Source organism: Panthera uncia (genome assembly GCF_023721935.1).
Source record: "Panthera uncia isolate 11264 chromosome A1 unlocalized genomic scaffold, Puncia_PCG_1.0 HiC_scaffold_16, whole genome shotgun sequence".
Lineage (NCBI taxonomy): Eukaryota > Metazoa > Chordata > Mammalia > Carnivora > Felidae > Panthera > Panthera uncia.
In genome coordinates this window covers 24,531,673-24,551,824 of record NW_026057576.1, presented here as the reverse complement: position 1 = coordinate 24,551,824, position 20,152 = coordinate 24,531,673, and the positions used below count along the sequence as shown (strand labels likewise).

At 43.3% G+C, this 20,152-nt stretch overlaps 1 long non-coding RNA gene across 1 annotated transcript; it reads left to right on the top strand.

Moving 5' to 3' along the window:
* Positions 1 to 1,504: 1,504 nt before the first annotated feature.
* Positions 1,505 to 19,170, top strand: LOC125933807 (uncharacterized). Its single transcript, XR_007461104.1, has 4 exons — positions 1,505 to 1,797; positions 3,966 to 4,071; positions 12,670 to 12,771; positions 17,679 to 19,170. It is a non-coding gene; the product is annotated as an uncharacterized LOC125933807 (long non-coding RNA).
* The last annotated feature ends 982 nt before the right edge of the window (positions 19,171 to 20,152 follow it).

The following is a 20,152-nucleotide window of genomic DNA, read 5'->3' as shown; positions in this document are numbered from 1 at the left end:
CCCTCTCCTTAAGCAAGATGAATAGTTGCACCCAGGAGCAATTCAAAATATTTACATTTCTTAAATGTTTATTTACTTATTTTGAGAGAGAGAGAGAGAGAGAGCATGAGCCGGGGAGGGGCAGAGAGAGAGGAAGAGAGAGAATCCCAAGGAGAGATGTCAACACAGAGCCGGATGCGGGGCTCGATCCCACGAACCACGAGATCATGACCTGAGCCAAAACCAAGAGTCGGACGCTCAACTGACTGAGCCACACAGGCGCCCTGCAACTCAAAATATTTCAAAGCCCTTGAAGAGATATCTGCACCCTCATGTTCATAGCGTTTTTCACTACAGCCAAGATGTGGAAGGGACCCAAGTGTCCATGGATCAATGAATGAATGAGGAACATGTGGTATGTACATACCATGGCATGTTATTCAGCCTTTAAAAGGAAGAAGATCCTGTCAGGTGCTGCAAAATGAATAAACATTTAAGGTATCGTGCTAAGTAAGACAAATGCAAAAGGACAAATACTCTAGGTTTCTACTTACACGTGCTCTCTAGAGCAGTCAGATTCACAGAAACAGAAAGGGGCTGGAGGAAGGAGGAAAAGAGGAGTTTTCTTTAATAGATACAGAGTTTCAGATTTGCAAGACTAGTAAATTCTGGAGATCTGCTTTACAACGATGTGAGTACTTAATACTATGGAACTACACTTAAAAAGGTTAAGATGCGAGGGGCACCTGGGTGGCTCAGTCGGTTGAGTGTCCGACTTCGGCTTAGGTCATGATCTTGCGGTTTGTGAGTTCAAGCCCCACGTCGGGCTCTGTGCTGACACCTCAGAGCCTGGAGCCTGCTTCCGATTCTGTGTCTCCCTCTCTCTCTGCTCCTCCCCTGTTTGCCCTCTGTCTCTCAATAATAAATAAACGTTAAAAAAAAATTTTTTTTAAAAAGGCTAAGATGCTAAATTTTATGTTATGTGGGGTTTTTTTTACCACAATAAAAAAAAAAACCTGCAAATAAAACCCCAAAATATTTTTTAAAAATTTAGTGTTTATTTATTTTTGAGAGAGAGACACACACAAAGCACAAATGGGGGAGGGGGCGAGAGAGAGAGAGAGGGAAACACAGAATCCCCAAGCAGGCTTTACCAGGAATGGTGAGATCATGACCTGAGCCAAAGTCGGATGCTTAACCGACTGAGCCATGCAGGTGCCCCCAAACCAAAACATTTTAAAAACCAGTAAAGCATAAGCACCGCACAATCCAAATGGACACTGGTGTTTACTAACCGGATCAGGCAATCAGAATGGGCTGTGAACCACCAGGACAGCTCCACCAGCGCAGACTGGCACAGGAGCACCCTCGAAGACCTCCGGCCCCCGCAGCTTACCTACATTCCATCTCCTGTCCAAACCCATTCCTGCCCACCCTCCTCTCCTATCTCCCGCTCCTCTTGTTCTCCTCTCCATAATTTCTCATGCCTGGGAAGACTTTTCTTTCATTTATCGCTCATAGTTTTTAGGTGCAAGGCACAGAACCAACTCTGGCAGAGTGAAGGGGCAAAGGGACTCATCAGAAGGCACTGGAGAGCCGGCAGGATCCCTGGGAGAGCCAGAACCAGGCGCCGAGGCTCTGCAGTGGGGAACGACGCTCACAACAAGGCTTTAGAAACACTGCTGTTGCTATGGACACTGGACCCCGCAGGTTCCTCCACTGACAACACTGGACACCGTATGCAGCCAAGGTCCCTGTCATCACCCAACACCAGAACACCTGCTTCTTCCAAGTACCAGCTTCCTAATCAATGTCAAGGTACATGTATATATCTGACTGGCACATGCCTCACTTATATTCAAGGGAAGCTAGGAAAGCAAGTATCTGTGATAGTCTTGTTTCTTTTTTTAAAGTTTATTTATTTATTTTGGAGAGACACAGAGAGAGCACAAGCAGGGGAGGGGCAGAGACAGAGGGGGACAGAGGATCCGAAGCGGGCCTCTGCTCTCTGACAGCAGAGAACCCAGTGCAGCGGTTGAACCCACAAACCGTGAGATCATGACCTGAGCTGAAGTCAGAGGCTTAACCAACTGAGTCACCCAGGCACCCTGTGTCTGATATTTTCTGATTCCATAGCAGGTGTGGTCTCTGGTCAAATAGAGAAAAGGGCTTCAAAGTTTGTACAGTCAGTATGACTATCATGCTATAGACTCCCCTCACATCTTATTTTCCTACTTTATGGTATTATTTGCCTCTCTGTCCTGGAAATTAGGCTTGCCAGGCTTAGCAAATAAAAATACAAGATGCCCAGTTAAATTTGAATTTCAGATAAACAAATAATTTTTTAGTGTCAGTACGTCCCGTACAGTATTTGGAACACATTTATGTTTAAAAACTTTTCGGGGCGCCTGGGTGGCTCAGTCGGTTAAGCGGCCGACTTCAGCTCAGGTCACGATCTCACTGTCCGTGAGTTCGAGCCCCGCGTCGGGCTCTGGGCTGATGGCTCAGAGCCTGGAGCCTGCTTCCGATTCTGTGTCTCCCTCTCTCTCTGCCCCTCCCCCGTTCATGTTCTGTCTCTGTCTCAAAAATAAATAAAACGTTAAAAAAAAAATTAAAAAAAAAAAAAAACTTTTCATCGTTTGCCTGAAATTTAACAGGGCAACCTGCATTTTATCTAGCAACCCTCCTTGGGGTTCTTTTCTATATGACGCTACACTTTTCTACACTATACCAGGGCCTGGTTCCTAGGTACGCTAAAGATGTTAACATGCAAAACCCATATTCAAGACAGGCCTGACTGCCTAATCCTGGTTTTAAATGCCAAAAAATGGAAATTACCCAGCCTTTCTCTTTGCACCATAACAGATTTTCATCTCCTTCAAATCAGATACATGCCTAGAACTAACTAAGGGGAAAATTATGTCCTTGGGAAAGCAAAGGAGAGAAGCACATTAATATTCTAAAAACAATCACCTGGTTGCAATAAGAAACGGTAGAGTAAGCAGTGTGGCAAGATGGGCTCTCTCAAATTCTAGGACCTCAAGTGGACGCTGACTCGCATTTAACAGGGCTTTAATAGGAAGTGAAACAATAAAGCAATGAAACTGGTCTTCATGTGCTGTGTATGGAAATGAGTCTTGTGACTCAATGATTACTGCAGCTCTCACCTCCCACGTGGCAAGGTGGATCCATTACCCAACTGTCAATTTGTTCCTTTGCTGTGAAAAGGCAAATGACTTTCAAAGCCACCGCATTTCCATTTCCATATATTATAGAAAATTACGGGACGATTTTGTAACGTTACCTAAAATCATAAATAACGCAAATAAGGAGCACAACTTTGTCAAATTCTTCTACAGCAACACACGCAAAGCTCATTCACTTGGGTCTCGCGTAAAGAAAAAATTAGACCTTCCCAAACCGATGTCAGCTTTCTCTGGGCTGCCAGCTGAACCACAGTGGGATAGTTCCAAGCCCCCCAAAAATAAATGGTGTATCTGAGGGCTGATGTACATGTTACAATATATTTTACTAGCCAGCCTGGGTCCTTGGGAAGAGAACTGATTTATGTATTTGCTTAAATTAAACCTTTTTGCGATTCCTCTATTTCGGAGTTTTTTGCACGTTGTTCCCTCCTCCTAGAACCTTCTTCCTTGCTTCTTCTAGTGAATCCCTTAGACCTCTGCCTCGGGAAAAAGTCAATTTTCTGACCCCTCAGACCGGATCAGGACTCCTCTTTATAGTTTCCCAGTTTGCTCTACCATTGTATCACAGTTTATTAGGATATAGTTCTGAGAGTTGGGGGGTAGTGTCTTATCTCCTTGTCTTCCTCAGCAATGACAGTTTTAGCTGCTCATATACCAGCCCCAGACCATTTTTCCCAGCCTCCCTTGCAGCTAGGTGTGGCCATGTGACTAGCGTCTAAGCTAATAAGAAAAGTTCACCTTCGAGTAAAGTCTCCCCTTTCCTTTTTCTCTCTCTCACAGGCTGGAAGGCAAGTAGGTGAATGGTCTTCACCTTTGCAGGGATAAAGGGATGAAAAGAACTTGAGTCTCCATCACCAAGAGCCAACAGACCAGCCCTCGACTGACGGTCAGGATTATTACTTGAGAAGTTAAACTATTTTCTTATTTAAGTCACTGTTTTGTGTCTCTTATTAAAGCAGCTAGCTATAACCAGCAAATGCAGAGTTGAACCCAGGACCACTTGACCCCAGAGACCAAAAGCTGAACCAGCACAATATGATGTCTTTTGTTTTTTTCTTTAAATGTTTATTTAGTTTTGAAAGAGAGAGAGAAAGAGAGAGAGCACACACGCATGAGCAGGGAGGGGCATAGAGAAAGGGGGACAGAGGATCCAAAGCAGGCCCCCCGCTGACAGCAGTGAGCCCAATGCGGGGCTCAAACTCACAAACTGTGAGATCGTGACCCAAGCCAAAGTCTGCTCAACGGACTGAGCCACCCAGGCACCACAACAACATGGTGTTTTTCCACACCACCCATATACCTTATAATCATCTATCATACACCTTATGTTATATATCACAGATCACATAGTGGAACACTTTGACAGAGGTGGTTCTCACTTCCTGAATTTATATTAGATCCCAAAGTGAATAAAATATGGTACTGTATTTTTTTTTTATGTTTTTATTTATTTTTGAGACAGAGAGAGACAGGGCATGAGCAGGGGAGGGGCAGAGAGAGAGGGAGACACAGAATCCGAAGCAGCCTCCAGGCTCTGAGCTGTCAGCACAGAGCCCGACGCGGGGCTTGAACTCATGGATCGCGAGATCATGACCTGAGCCGAAGTCAGATGCTTAACAGACTGAGCCACCCGGGCGCCCCAAAAGATGGTACTTTAAAAGACTATAGATAAGCAATTTGGCTCCCCACATGCCAGGCAGCAGGCCATTCCTCCAGTTAGGAGAGACGGGAAAGCCAGCCACGACCAAGAGTCTTCATGTCTCTTATGGGTCAATATTGCCTAAGGCTGTCTTGTCCCTCTGCCATTAACATGAGTTGATGGCCTCAGAGGTGAAGAACCCTTACCCAGGGAGGAGACTAGTTAGCTTTCACTGCATAATTTTGAAAAAAAATTTTTTTTCAACGTTTTTTATTTATTTTTGGGACAGAGAGAGACATAGCATGAACGGGGGAGGGGCAGAGAGAGAGGGAGACACAGAATCGGAAACGGGCTCCAGGCTCTGAGCCATCAGCCCAGAGCCTGACGCAGGGCTCGAACTCACGGACCGCGAGATCGTGACCTGGCTGAAGTCGGACGCTTAACCGACTGCGCCACCCAGGCGCCCCTCACTGCATAATTTTGAACTTAATTTTTTTTCTACGCCACACATAACTTTATGTAAATGCAAATCGTATGTGTTTTTATCATCTCTACTTTGTTTCCTCCTTCCTGTCTCTTCTTCTTCCTCCCCTCCGACACCAGACAGTCCCACAACAACTCACCCGACAACTATGCGTGCTCTCATATTTTCCTCCATGCTCACAAAATTGGAAATAGAGACTTGAAGGGCTTTTTAACTCTTTTTTTTTTCCTTGCAAAAGTGGAATATATGTGTGGACGTTATAGACACTTTTCTGCACCGTTCTCTTCTCACTCAACAACACTTCATGGAAATCTCTCCAAGTCAGTTGATTTAGATTTAATTCAGCCTTGTTAATGCCTGGATAATAACCGATGGTGTTGTATACTATAAATTATTCAGTCACGGGCTTTGTTTCCAGCTTTTTGTCACAGCAAGGAATGCTGCAATAGCATCCATGTACATGTGCCTTCATGAACCAGTGGTTTTGCCTCTGGGATATTCCCAGGTATAGGCTTTCAAAAGATACATGAATTTTTAATTTTAATGACTATTGTTTTCAGTTTCAATTGCTTGCTTCCCTAGAGCCGTCTTTTTTTCCCCTCCCCTCCCTACAGGTCTCTTTCCCCACTTGCCTGTTATATCCTTCCTTTCTTTTATTTTCTGTAACTAAAGGCTGACGTGTTTATTTTAGGTCAAATCTAATAGGCTAAAATGTAAACTATTTGTGCTAAACTACGAAAATACAATAAGTATTATTTCTAAAATTCATCAGCATATTAAAAGGCTCAAAAGGGAGAATCCCTCCTCTGCAAGGGACAGAGTGATTAAGAATGTAGCTATAGGTATGGGCCGCCTGGGTGGCTCAGTTGGTTGGCTGAGCATCTGACTCTTGATTTTGGCTCGGTTGGTTGGTTGAGCATCTGACTCTTGATTTTGGCTCAGTTGGTTGGTTGAGCATCTGACTCTTGATTTTGGCTCAGGTCAAAGGCTTGAATCAGACTCCACCCTAAATGTGAAGCCTGCTTGGGATTCCCTCTCTCCCTCTCTCTCTGCCCCCTGCCCCCCCCCCCTTTCTCTCTCTCTCAAAATAAATAAATAAGCATAAAAAAAAAAGAATGTGGCTCTAGGTATGTAACGTGATACTCATTTTTCCTCTCTTTCTATATTTAATCAAGATACGTGTTCACAAATGCCCAAGTACTATGACAACTAAATATTATCGGTAGCAAACTACGCAATAATCTGCCAATGTTTCTTAGGTAATTCGTTATATGGGGTGTTGCTTTCCTAAGGCGTAACCTGCCCCCCAAATCCCACTCCCAGGACTATTAATGCCTTTGACAAGTATTTGTGGAGTTACTGCTACATGCTAGGCACTGTGCTAAATCATGGGCACATACCAGTGAATAAGATCCTACTGGGACAAGATCCCACTCTTACAGAGCTTATCTTCTAGCTGAAGAGAAAGATGTTAAACAACTAATTACACATGTGTTTGGATAATATTTTTTTAAGTTTTTATTTATTCATTTAAGTAATCTCTGCACCCAATGTGGGGCTTGAACTCACAACCCCAAGATCAAGGGTCACATGCTCTTCCCATTGAGCCAGCCAGGCGCCCCTGAATAATATTTTTATTCTGATAAAATATACATAACATAAAAACTATTTAAGCCACTATATTGTGTCTCTTATTAAAGTTGCCTGTATCCAATGAATACAGATTTAAACATTTTTAAGTATACAGTTCAGTGGCATTAGGTACATCCACATGGCTGTGCAACCGTCAGCAACTTCCAGCTCCAAGTAACTCTTTTCATCTTGCAAAACTGTAACTCTGTACCCATTAACTACTAACCCCATCCCCTCCTCCCCAGCCCTTGGCAACCACCATCCTGCTTTTTGTCTCTATGAATTTGAGCGCACTCATGTAAGTGCATCATACAGTGTGTCTTTTTGTGACTGGCTTACTTCACTTATTATAATCCTGTCAAGGTTCATCTAGGTTGTAGCATGTGACAGAATTGCCGTTTTTTTTAAGGCTAAACAAATGTTATTCTCTGTACAGACCATATTGTGTTTATCTGTTCAGTAGTGGACACCTGTGTTGCTTCCACCTTTGGATACTTTTAAACTTTCTTTTCTTGTCTTCTCTTTTTATTTATTTATTTTTTTCCTTTTTTTATTTTTTAATATATGAAATTTATTGTCAAATTGGTTTCCATACAACACCCAGTGCTCATCCCAAAAGGTGCCCTCCTCAATACCCATCCCCCCCCCTGCCCTCCCTCCCACCCCCCATCAACCCTCAGTTTGTTCTCAGTTTTTAAGAGTCTCTTATGCTTTGGCTCTCTCCCACTCTAATCTCTTTTTTTTTTTTTTCCCCTTCCCCTCCCCCATGAATTTCTGTTAAGTTTCTCAGGATCCACATAAGAGTGAAACCATATGGTATCTGTCTTTCTCTGTATGGCTTATTTCACTTAGCATCACACTCTCCAGTTCCATCCACGTTGCTACAAAGGGCCATATTTCGTTCTTTCTCATTGCCATGTAGTAGTCCATTGTGTATATAAACCACAATTTCTTTATCCATTCATCAGTTGATGGACATTTAGGCTCTTTCCATAATTTGGCTATTGTTGAGAGTGCTGCTATAAACAATGGGGTACAAGTGCCCCTATGCATCAGTACTCCTGTATCCCTTGGGTCAATTCCTAGCAGTGCTATTGCTGGGTCATAGGGTAGGTCTATTTTTAATTTTCTGAGGAACCTCCACACTGCTTTCCAGAGCGGCTGCACCAATTTGCATTCCCACCAACAGTGCAAGAGGGTTCCCGTTTCTCCACATCCTCTCCAGCATCTGTAGTCTCCTGATTTGTTCATTTTGGCCACTGTGACTGGCGTGAGGTGATATCTGAGTGTGGTTTTGATTTGTATTTCCCTGATAAGGAGCGTCTTGTCTTCTCTTTTTAAACTTTCCTTTCCCCTCTCCTTTCTTTTTCTTTCCTTTCCTTTCCTTTGCTTTGCTTTCCTTTCCCCTTTCCTTTCCTTTCCTTTCCCCTTTCCTTTCCTTTCCTTTCCTTTCCTTTCCTTTCCTTTCCTTTCCCCTTTCCTTTCCTTTCCTTTCTAAGAAGCTTAAGCTTCTCACTAGACTGGTAAAGATTGGAAAATTATTTCTCCCACATAACTTTCACTACTCATTCCCAGACGGAGTAAATATGTGTGTGTGTGTGTGTGTGTATGTGTGTTAATACTATTTTAAGAATATTAACCAGGAGGCACCTGGGTGGCTCAGTCAGTTAAGTGTCCGACTCTTCGTTTTGGCTCAGGTCATGATCTCACAGTTCATGAGTTTGAGCCCCACGTCAGCTCTGTGCTGACAGCTCAGAGCCTGGAGCCTGCTAAGGATTCTGCGTCTCCCTCTCTCTCTGCCCCTCCCCTGCTGTCACTCTGTCTCTCTCCATCTCTCAAAAATGAATAAACATTAAAAAAAATAATAATAAAAGAAATAAAATAGTGAAACTGTGTTCATTGTCCCAGAGGAGGTGTGGCAGGGCAAAAAGCTTTTCCAAGGGTTTCTCTGGCTGCTGTTGCCCAAGAACCTAGGTACTTAAGGAAATAGAACCAGATAGGACTCTAGGTATCTTAACAGTCAGCTTCATGGACAGATAACATTAAAACAAAATGGTCACCCTCTAATAACTTCTTTTCCTCCTCTTCTCTATTCAACTACAGAAACTTACTCCTAGGGTGCCTGGGTGGCTCAGTCGGTTAGGCGTCCGACTTCGGCTCAGGTCATGATCTCACGGTTTATGGGTTTGAGCCTCATGTCGGGCTCTGTGCTGACAGCTCAGAGCCTGGAGCCTGCTTCGGATTCTGTCTCTCTCTTCAGATTCTGTTCCTCCCCCACTCATGCTCTGTCTCTCAAAAATAAATAAACGTTTAAAAAAACTTTTTTAAAGAGAAACTTAATCCTACATCTCTATAGAACCCTTTGCAACCCCAAATTGACTGAAATTATATTTCTACCACCATGGTTGAATGTATAAATTAAATTACATTTCTTGCTCACCTAAGCTGTGGACTAGGATCTCTGCACAGTGAATGGTGTAATTACGGTGCTGTTACATGCTGTCGGAGAAGGGCTATTTTCTAGCTCCAAACTCATATCCAATGAGATTCTAGGACAAGGACCTCATATGGGGGCGGGGGGGGGGGGGGGCAGCAGATGAGCAGGGTGGGCTCCCTTAAATTTGAGCCAAGATCTCAAGGATGAACATGAAGCAACTTGACCAAGGCTATGGGCCAGGAAGTGGCGTCTTACCTTCAGTGCTTCTGGCCCACAATATTCCCGTGTCCTCTTCCTCAAAAAGCAGGCCCCACCTTTGCTTTATTACCAGGGAAACTTGTCCAGCACTCCCCCTTGCCATAACCCTATTTTCCCCATTCTTTTTTATTTTTAATGTTTATTTTTGAGAGAGAGAGAGAGAGAGAGAGAGAGTGAGAGAGAATGTGCAGGGGAGGGGCAGAGAGAGAGAGGGAGACACAGAATCCAAAGCAGGCTCCAGGCTCTGAGCTGGCAGCACAGAGCCTGATGCAGGGCTCGAACCCACGAACTGCAAGATCATGACCTGAATGAACTGAAGTCGTATACTTAACCCACTGAGCCACCAAAGCGCCCCCTAATTCTTATTAGTATTGCTGAGGCATCCGAAACTCCATGTGGACATAGTCATTTTCTAGGAGCTTTAAATTTTTTTTTAACATTTTTATTTGTTTTTCAGACAGAGAGAGACAGAGCATGAGCAGGGGAGGGGCAGAGAGAAAGGGAGACACAGAATCGGAAGCAGGCTCCAGGCTCTGAGCTGTCAGCACAGAGCCCAAGGCGGGGCCTGAACTCACAGTCTGTGAGATCATGACCTGAGCCAAAGTCGAACGCCCAACCGACTGAGCCACCCAGGCGCCCCTTTAGGAGCTTTATATTGAGAATTCTCTAGACATTTTAAGATACTATCTTAGTGATCTTTGCAGCTTATCTTCTGAACATCTGAGCATTCTTCATACAGCACAGGCATTATCAGCTCACATGTGTTTTTCCTAGCAATCTTCATATTCAATCCTAACACTCTATCCCTTATCAGAGAACCGTCATGTTGAGAAGCAAATAAAAGAAAACTATTTTTCCCCACATCATTAATTACTCCATTTTTAAGCAGACACAAACACTTTTCCTCTTTGGATTTGGGAACAGCTACTATGGTGGCCAGCTGGGACTCCTGGGGGCTTTAAGAGCGTTAATCATTGCCAGGCTAAAGCTTTGTTCTTTTTTAGACTTTTCATAAGACTAAATTAAAGGCCCACTCAGATATCTTTCCCCTAGTTAGAATAGGCACAAAATTTGGTGACGAATTTCTCATATACCCACCAGTGATTCTTTTTTTCCAGTTACTTTAATTTTAGTCAATTTCTACTGAAATATAAGCAAATTATAATTTAACTATTTAGTCTAAATCTATTTTCTAGCTCCAAACTCATAACCAATTATCTATTACATCTCCCTTAAATATCTCACGGGCATCTAAAGAGGAAGAAAAGGGGCACCTGGGGGGCTCAGTCAGTTGAGCATCCAACTTCGGCTCAGGTCATTATCTCATGGTCGGTGAGTTCCAACCCCGTGTCAGGCTCTGTGCCGACAGCTCAGAGCCTGGAGCCCACTTTGGATTCTGTGTCACTGTCTTTCTCTGCCCCTTCCCTGCTCGCCCTCGGTCTCTCTCTCTCTTTCAAAAATAAATAAATGTTAAAAAAAAATTTTTTTTAATTAAAAGGAAACAACATTTCTACACTCAGGATTCTGACACCAAATGCGTGGGGTTTTCTCCACACCCAGAACTTTCCTAATTCTCTATGGACACCAGCTAAGTGTCCTACAACTCAATTCAGATCTGACACTCTCTATCCAGAGTGAGCCTCCGATGCCACAGGTTAAGGGCTGCCCCACAAGACTCTCCCTCCTCGGACACCAAACAAAAGTTCTAGGCTGCTACCTGTACTTCTGACTGAGGGATTCTCCTGACCCTCTTCTCAGGTTTGATGACCGGCCAGAATGGTTTGCGGAACTCAGAGAGACATTTCACTCTTCGCTATTACTGGCTTGGTATGGAGGGATACAACCCAGGAACAGCCAAAGGGACGAGATGCATAGGACATGGTGTGGGGGAGGAATGTATGGGGGCAGAGGTTCGGGGCCCTCTCTGGGCATGCCAGCCTCTCAGTATCTCCATGTACTTACTCACCAGCCCAGAAGCTCTCCGAATCCTGTTGTTCAGGGTTTTTTGTGGAGGCCTCATTGCATTGGCGTGATTGATTCATTCTTTTTTTTTTCGGGGGTGTACGGGGAGCTTTGAAAGTTCCAACCCTCTGGCAATCAGCCCCCGTCCTCTAAGTGTTATTGTGAATAACCTCCTCTCACCCTATGACTCAGGAAGCTACAAGGGTTTTAGAAGCTCTGTGCCAGGAACTGGGAGGAGAGACCAAATGTGTATTTCTTTTTATGTCACAACATCTCAAGGTAATCATGTCCCAAACTGAAGATTCGTGATCTTTCTCCCAAAATTGTTTTTAAATGTTTATTTCTTTTGAGAGAGAGAGGGAGAGCACACCAGCGGGGCAGAGAGAGGGGGAAGGAGGATCTGAAGTGGGCTCTGTGATGGGGCGCCTGGGTGGCTCAGTCGGTTAAGCGTCCTACTTCGGCTCAGGTCATGATCTTGCGGTCCGTGAGTTTGAGCCCCGCGTCGGGCTCTATGCTGACAGCTCAGAGCCTGGAGCCTGTTTCAGATTCTGTGTCTCCCTCTCTCTGACCCTCCCCCATTCATGCTCTGTCTCTCTCTGTCTCAAAAATAAATAAATGTTGAAAAAAAATTTTTTTTAATTGAAGTGGGCTCTGTGCTGACAGCAGAGAGCCCAATGTGGAGCCTGAACTCATGAACCGTGAGATCATGACCTGAGCCAAAGTCGGATGCTTAACCCACTGAGCCACCCAGGCGCCCCTCCTTCTCCCGAAATTACTCAATATTGTCAATATCCACCCACCCACCCAGTATTATCTGGACCCTGGGAGGCATTTACACACGCCACCCTCCTGGTCTAGAATGCTTCTCCCTACTCAATACCTGATTGGCTTCCCCTCATCTTTCAGACTTCAGCTGAAATGTCACTTTGTCAAAGAAGCCTGCCCTTTCCCGATCTAAAGACCCTTTCCCAGTCTAAATGATATTCTCACATGTTCCCTACACTTCTTGATAGTACTTATCTCAGTTTTTAATAATGTTTGATGATGATTTGTTTATTCTCTGGCTCCACAGCAAGTATGAAGTTGTGAAGAAACCGTGGTTCTGACTCTTCCTATGAGTGCCCAGCACAGCACCTGCTGCTAAGTGGCCACCCTGTGTTTGCTGGAAAAATGAGTAAGTTGTCTATATATATATCTGTATTTAAAAAAAAATTTTTTTTAATGTTTATTTATTTTTGAGAGGGAGAGACAGAGCATGAGCGGGGAAGAGGCAGAGAGAGAGGGAGACACAGAATCCGAAGCAGGCTCCAGGCTCCGAGCTGTCAGCACAGAGCCCAACACGGGGCTCGAACCCACAAACCGTGAGATCATGACTTGAGCCAAAGTCAGACGCTTAGCCAACTGAGCCACCCATGCGCCCCTATATCTGTGTTTTTTAAAGTAAACTCCCCAGAAATTGTTCTCCTAGATGATAATATATGTTTCCTCCCAGAATGGTTGTGTGGTCAAATAAATTTGATAAATAACGAGTTAACGTTAAGCAGGTTTCTATACTGCAGGATTTCACAGACTCTATAACTTTTACACAACATTATGAATATAGTACTTCAGAGGGGAAATGAATATGAGGTTTCTCCAACAAGTCAAATTGTAGAACCCTTATTTCACAGACTGTCTTTCAAGATGAGTGTTCTGTGGACCATATCAGGGGAAGTTCTAGCAAACAGTAATTTAACTTAATAAATATTCTTTTTAGGGGCACCTGAGTGGCTCAGTCGGTTAAGCGTCCGACTTCAGCTCAAGTCATGATCTCGAGCCCACGTTGGGCTCTACACTGAAAGCATGGAGTCTGCTTGTGATTTCTCTCTCCCTCCCTCTCTCTCTGCCCCTCCCCAGCTTGCTCTCTCTCTCTCTCTCAAAAAATAAACATTAAAAAAAATTTTAGTAATAAAAAATAAATAAAATATTCTCTTTAAAAAGTATAGAACTGTGAGCTCATAAATGAAGGTTGTTTTAAGTTGCTAGGTTTGTGCTAATTTGTTACATAGCAATAGAAAACTACTACATGCATGAAAAGGGAATAATAATAATACCAGAAAGCTTTCATGTCAGACATGCTGCTGGATTGCATGTGGAGCTACATCTGTCTCCACGTCAAGGTATTTTTATATGTGCAGATAATGTGGAAGATTCTGGAAGAGTCTGTAATATTGCATAGTAAAGAGCTCAGTTGGGAAATTTAAGTGACCAGATTTAAATCATGACTCCACTTCTTACAAGTTGTTTGATATTCCATAAATTACGTAACATCTAGGGATATTGTGAAAAGTAAATGGAACATACATACCTATGAGAATGGCCAAAATCTGGAACACGGATAAAACCGAACATTGGCAAGGATTTGGAGCAACAAGAGCTCTCCTTCGTTGCTGGCGGAAATGCAAAATGGTACAGCCACTTTGGAAGACAGTTTGACTGTTTCTTACAAAACAAAACATATTTTTCCCAAAAGGCAAATCCAGCGATTGCACCTCTTGGTATCTACACAAAAGAATCAAGAATGTCTACACAAAAACCTGTACATGGATGTTTTTAGCAGCTCTATTTGTATTGCTGAAACTGAGAAGCAAGGTGTCCTTCAGTAAGGTGACTGGGCGAATAAACTGGGGTCCATCCAGATACTGGAATACTGGCCAGCGCTAAAAATAAATGAGCTATCAAGCCATGAAAAGACATGGAGGAACCTTAAATATATATTACTGGGTGGAGGAAGCCGATCTGAAGAGGCTACATACTGTATGATCCCAACGACATGATATTCTGGAAAAGGCAATATTGTGGAGACAATAAAAAGATCAGTGGCTGCCAGAGTTAAGAGTGGGAATTGATGAATATACAAAGCAGAGAGGATGATTAGAGCAATAAAAATACTCTGCTCTCTGGGACGCCCAGGTGCTCAGTCAGTTGAGCATGTGACTCTTGATTTCGGCTCAGGTCATGATCCCAGGGTCATGAAATCGAGCCCCGTGTTGGGCTCCTTGCTGAGCATAGAACCTTCTTAAGATTCTTGCTCTCCCTCTGCCTCTCTCCCCCACTTGTGCTCTCTCTCTCTCTCTCTCTCTCAAAATAAAAAAAAGCAAATAAATACTCTGCACTGTATGATACTATAACAATAGGTATATGTCATTATACATTTGTCTAAACCCATAGAAAGTACAATAGACTGGAGCGAGGTGGACATATTCAGTACCATTCTGATTCTTGGGTCTATTTTTGTCCTGCTGAGGAATAACAAAGAACATTAACATTTAGTGGGTTAGTGGAAGAAGAGGAGTCCATGAAAGTATCTGAATAAGAATAAACAGAGGAAAAGCAGTTAACATTTTTTTCTTAACTTTGGAAGAGAGAATTTTAAAGAGGGAGTAATTACTATGTCTAGTGCTACACTGAGTGCACCTAATGTGTCCTTTGAATTTGGAAATTGCTGCATTACTTTCAGTAAGAGGAAATCACAAAGAGATTAGAACATACTTAGAGATAAATGAAAATGAAAACAAATTTGAGCTTGCATATTTGTTGCAAGGGAAATTAATAGCTTTAAACACCTTTTAGAAAGAAGAAACCTAATAAGCTAGGCTTTCACCTCATGACATTGGGAAAAGAAGGGCAAATTAAACCCAAAACAAGCAGAGAAAGGAAATGATCAGAATTAGAACAGAAACTAATTAAGAACAGAAACTAATTAAGTAGACAATAGAAAAACAATAGAGAAAAGCAATGAACTAAAAAATTGGTTCTTTGAAAACATCAACATAATTGACAAATCTTTAGCTAGAGTGGCCAAGGGAAAAGAATGGAGATTCAAATTACTCGAATCGGAAATGAGAGCGCTTGGGTGGTTTGATCAGTTAAGCTTCCAACTCTTGATTTCAGCTCAGGTCAGTATCTCCTGGTTGTGAGATAGAGCCCCATGTTGGTGCTTGAGATTCTCTCTCTCCCTGTTCCTCTGCCACTCCCCAGCTTGCACTCAAGAAAGAGAGAGAGAAAGAGGAAGAAAGAAAGAAAGAAAGAAAGAAAGAAAGAAAGAAAGAAAGAAAGGCATTATGGGGCACTTGGTTACCTTTGTTGGAAGACCATGCAACCCTTGATCTCAGGGTTGTGAGTTCAAGCTTCACGTTGGGCATAGAGCTTACTTTAAAATAAGTAAGTAGGGGCGCCTGGGTGGCTCAGTCGGGTAAGCGGCCGACTTCGGCTCAGGTCATGATCTCGCAGTCCGTGAGTTCAAGCCCCGCGTTGGGCTCTGTGCTGACAGCTCAGAGCCTGGAGCCTGTTTCAGATTCTGTGTCTCCCTCTCGCTGACCCTCCCCCGTTCATGCTCTGTCTCTCTCTGTCTCAAAAATAAATAAACGTTAAAAAAAAAAATTAAAAAAAATAAAATAAGTAAAGTAAGTAAATAAATAAATAAATAAAAATAAAGACTGACATATTTAAAATTAAAAAAGAAGAACAAGAAAGAAGGGACTTTGCTATTGACCCTCCAGAAATGAAAGAATTGTAAGAGTCAACAAATTAGATAACTCAGGATAGTCAAATTCCTAGAGACAGAAAAGATCAAAACTGACTCAAGAAGAGCCAGCCGTGAGGCTAAAAGCCTGATGGGTGTCAGGAAGGTGAGGAAGGGCAGATGCTCAAGGACTATTCTTTGAAGAAGGTTGGCTCTGAAGGGAAAGAGACAGATGTGGTTACTAAAGTGGGGTGTGGCCCACAGAGTCAGGGTTTCTTTCTTTCTTTCTTTCTTCCTTCCTTTCTTTCTTTCTTTCTTTCTTTTGGTTCTATGACCTTTCTTCCTTTCTTTTTTTCTTTCTTACTTTCTTTTCATTTTAAGTGGGCTCCACACCCAACGTGGGGCTTGAACACACAACACAGAGATCAAGAGTTACATGCTCTGCCAACTGAGCCAGCCAGGCGCCCCTAGGATGCAGAAACTTGAACATAGTTGGATAATAAAAGACCAATGGAGAGAAGAGGTTGAGGACATAAGAGGAGAAAGAGGAACAGGAGGTGGCATGGGGTGGGACGGTATCCAGAAGGAAAAGTCAATGCCCTGCCTGCCCTCAGCCACAAGGACCAGCTGTGGGAAGACAAATGGCCTCTACCTGGAAGGTCCACAGTGACAAAAGATAGCCTATCTTGGGGCGCCTGGGTGGCTCAGTCGGTTGGGCGTCCAACTTCGGCTCAGGTCATGAACTCGCGGTTCGTGAGTTCGAGCCCCGTGTCAGGCTCTGTGCTGACAGCTCAGAGCCTTCCTGGGGCCTGTTTCAGATTCTGTGTCTCCCTCTCTCTCTGACCCTCCCCCATTCATGCTGTCTCTTTCTGTCTCAAAAATAAATAAACGTTTAAAAAAATAAATAAATAACTGGAAAAACTGATGAAGAAAACATCAGACAAGAAACAATTACAGACTAGAAAACAATAATAGAGTTTAAAGTAATAAAAAAATAAAATGAGTATTGGCAACCTGGATAAAAGAGATACATTCTGGAAAAAAAAAAAACAACAACAAAACATAAAATGCCAAAATGGATACAAGAAGGAAAAGAAACACAGAGACTACTAATAAAGAAATTGACATGATTATTAAGGACATCCTCAACCTTGCCCCCAACAAAAAGGCCCCGCTCCTAATGATTTTACTATTGAGTTTTGACAATTCTCAAGGAACAGAAAACAACTATACAAATCATGCCAGAAAATAGAATTAGAGGGATAACCTCATTTCTTGAAGCTGGTGTTTCTTTGATTTCAAACCCAAACAGTGTCAGGACAAGAAAAAGAAATTATGAGCCTTTTCACTTCTGAGTATGAATGCAAAAATCTAAAGAGACTATTAACTATCTGAACCCACCAGTATATTACAAATAAGAATCATCATCACCAAGTATTTATCCTAAGAAGGCAAAAACAGGGCAACATTAAACTATCAGTGAGTGACTACCTGGCATATCATAATGCTTTGTAAACATTAGTTATTTTTTGGCTATTAATGACAGTGCGCATATAAACTTGTACAATTGTTGTCAGGTGAACTGGGGAGATCCTGGGCCCTGGGGCCTCTAGCCAGACAGAGCCAAAGGACTCGCGGACGATTTTTGGTCAAGGGAACCGATTCAAGGACAAACACGCAGCACAGCGCATGAGTGACACAAGCAGGCAAGTTCATTAAAGCAAAAAAGCACACTCTCGAGATATGAGAGCCGGCGAACTAGAGAGGGAGGCGGGGAGCGGGAAGGACCGAGGGAGACCTAGCGAGCATGCGCAGGTGCGCAGGCGCGCAAGCGGGCGGAAGAGCATGAGCGAGCTGCACGCAAGGTGGGGATGTTTCTATCTTTTATTGACAGTTGTTAACTAGCGGGCGGAATACGTATTACTTGGGCGGCAAGCAGCGTTTCAAGCTTTTTCCTCCTAATTTGGTCAGAGGTTGCTTGTCGTGGCACCTGCCATCTTAGTTCTGCCTGGGTAGATCCGGCTTCTTGGGGAGAGCTGTCAGGACCCGCCTCTGACCTTCCCGATAGCTGGCCATGACTTCCTCGTGCTGGCCTCCAGGTATCGTGTTAGAACCTGACTAACTGCCTACTCTAACACAATGAGTTTAGAAAACGATTTCATATTGTCTTGTAAAGTTGAACATGTGTAGTGGGTAACTTCCAGCTCCGCAATTCCACTCCCAAGAAATACACCCTAAGGATCGTTACTTGTATGCAGTTGTAGATATATATAATATTCTTTGTGGTTTTTTTTGTGAAATATTGAAACAAGAAAGAAAAAAAAGGAAGCAACTTACGCCTCTATCCATAGGAAAAGAGATAAATCACTTGTGCAGTAATCACACAATGGCCTGCTATTCAGCTGTGGCTTGGAGGTAAGCAATTGGAGGTCGAAGGGTTGAAGATGAAAGAGAAAAGTAGTCACAACTGTAACCAAACCAACGCGTGTTGGCTCCTTGGTGAGTCATAGAAACTGCACCATGTCAGTTGTTCCTTAAGGGAAACTTTATTTGCAGCAAATGAGTCCAAGCTTCCAAATAAGGTTTTCCTTGTGCGACAACTCACTTGGTGCAGTTTCTGTGACTCACCAAGGCGTAAACGCCTGTTGGTTCGGTTACAAATTTGGTGACCCAGATGGGACAGCTGTCCTGAGGTTCTGCCCTCCAGTTCCCTGGGTTCCGACGGACGGAGCAGCAGGCAGCGGAAGCTTGCTTGGGCTAAACGGTTCAAGCTGTCAGGACCAGGGGCAGATTCCTTGGAGGAGATTCACCCTTTTTTGGTGCTTGTGACCACTGGCGTGCCATTCTGTCCTCATTTGAAATCCAGATCTCATTTGAAACTCTGATTATATTTACCCGAAGGATTTCTGTTGGGATAAATTATGCCAGGTCCGTGGCAGAGATCTTAGAAGTAAAACTAAAGCTCTCTCACAAAGTCTGGGCAAGACAGCATAACAGTCAGAATACACTGGGTAAACAGGGCCTTTCTGGTAAACACTCTGGGAGATTGAACACTGATTAGGGTCCAGTGTTGAGTCTAGACATCCCCAAGTGACAAAGGATCACATGACCCAGCCATTCGGAGGGTTGGATGCTCCAGCCTGGCGAAATGGGAGTGATCTAACAGACTGATCTAGGATCTGGGAGATTGAAGAAATCACTCTCCCACTTGGTTGTTTGGTTTGTTTGTTGTTGTTCTGTTTGTTGTTGTTCCCTGTTTAAATCCACCCTGGGGGCGCCTGGGTGGCTTAATCCGTGAAGCATTTAAGTGGTTAAGCGGCAGACTCTTGATTTTGGCTCAGGTCATGATCTCACAGTTCAAGTTCCGCATCTGGCTCTGTGCTGGCAGTGCAGAGGCTGCTTGGGATTCTCTCTCATTCCCTCTATCTGCCCCTTCCCCGCTCATGTGCATGCATGCTCTCTCTCAAAATGAATAAATAAAATTTAAAAAATTATTGGGCCAAGTTTGTTAAAACTGGACTTGTTTTCCAAACACATTAATACTCGTTTTGGCTATCTTTGATGGAAATGAGGGTGATTTTAGAGAAAAATTATGTTCCAATAATATATCTTTGTGGATGTTAGATTTAATTCTGATTGTCTTAGTGTTTTTTATTTGCCTATAAACCTGGATCCTGAATTCTGGTTTCCTTGAATATCTGACTATGGCTCTCCAAACTAAGGTTTCCAGTTTTCTTTCATTCTCTTGACTTGGAATCAAGTCAAGACTTGGACTAAAACTGTCCCCCCTCCCCCTTTTTTCCTGAAGCCCTGCAAACTGAAGCTAGGCAAGTAAAGCCCTATTTATGAAGCTCCAGCCTTAGCATTCCCTGATTTTGACAAGCTGTTTGATTTGTCTGTACATGAAAGGCAAGGAATAGCTGTAGGAGTTTTAACCCAAATGCTGGGGCCCTTAAAGAGAATGGTAGCTTCTTTTTCTGAACCATTGGACATGGTGGCCAAGAGGAGCTGTGGCAGCCACGTGCCTCTTGATAAAAGAAGCGAAACAAAC